We start from the raw sequence: 779 nt of genomic DNA on the forward strand, positions 1-779 counted from the left end.
GGGTATGAGGTGGGGCAGGGGGAGAAAAAACCTCCCCAAAATTATAACTGGCTTCCCATGATATTTTCATTAGCAGGGAATTTCAAAGAAGCTGCAGTAATGAGCTACTCCAGTTCAGTCTCACAACACATCCATTAATAAGCAATCACTCGGATAGCTGGTGGCAGGGTGTTGAGGGTGCACTAAGTCAGAGCCAAATCTAGAGAGAGAAACCCCAGTGACAGTGAGAAATAAATAAGCAAACACCAATAAAACAGATACTCACTCTTGCCAGGAGCCAGGAGCCGTCTTGCTGACACCCCCTTTCACAAACGGAGGAGAAGGACGAGGAAAATATTAGCCGGTCCCTGGGAATGGACAGGATCCTCCGGGCTTTCTGGTTTTTTTCATGCTTGCCGAGGCTGCTGATGCTGGAGAAGAAGCTGGGCACTTAGACGCTCAGGTTTCTGCGCCTGCATAGGAAAGGGCAGTTAGTCATTTCTCCCTGTGCACAGCGCGGCGGCGGCGGCGGCGGCGGCACAGCTCCGGGAACGCGGGGATATTCCACATAAATCCACTCACTCAGGGGCTGAGCGCTCCGGCGTGCCTGCCTGCCAAATGTAACTGTGAAGTGATGTGGAAAAGTGAGCGGGGAGCCTCCCCTGACAGCTCTTATTGGGCTGATCTCGGAGGCAGGTCCAAGCGCTTGGAAATATTCGTGGCAGCAGGGAGCCGGGGGGACCCGACGAGCGCACAACTTTTCTACGCCGCGCGGAGCCGCCCGGCGCCCGCCGCGCCGA

General features: G+C 55.2%; 1 protein-coding gene across 4 annotated transcripts in view; it reads right to left on the bottom strand.

Annotated features, from left to right (window-relative positions):
- Positions 1-763, bottom strand: part of CDH8 (cadherin 8) — a 251,091-nt gene extending 250,328 nt beyond the window's left edge. For all 4 annotated transcript variants that reach the window (XM_019505529.1, XM_019505530.1, XM_019505526.1 and 1 more), the window contains exon 1: positions 266-763. The gene's annotated coding sequence lies outside the window, so the exon portion shown is untranslated. The remainder of the gene's footprint in view (positions 1-265) is intronic.
- Positions 764-779: the final 16 nt, after the last annotated feature.

Source organism: Gavialis gangeticus, unplaced genomic scaffold, assembly GCF_001723915.1.
Source record: "Gavialis gangeticus isolate Ggan-Ray unplaced genomic scaffold, GavGan_comp1, whole genome shotgun sequence".
Classification (NCBI taxonomy): Eukaryota; Metazoa; Chordata; order Crocodylia; family Gavialidae; genus Gavialis; species Gavialis gangeticus.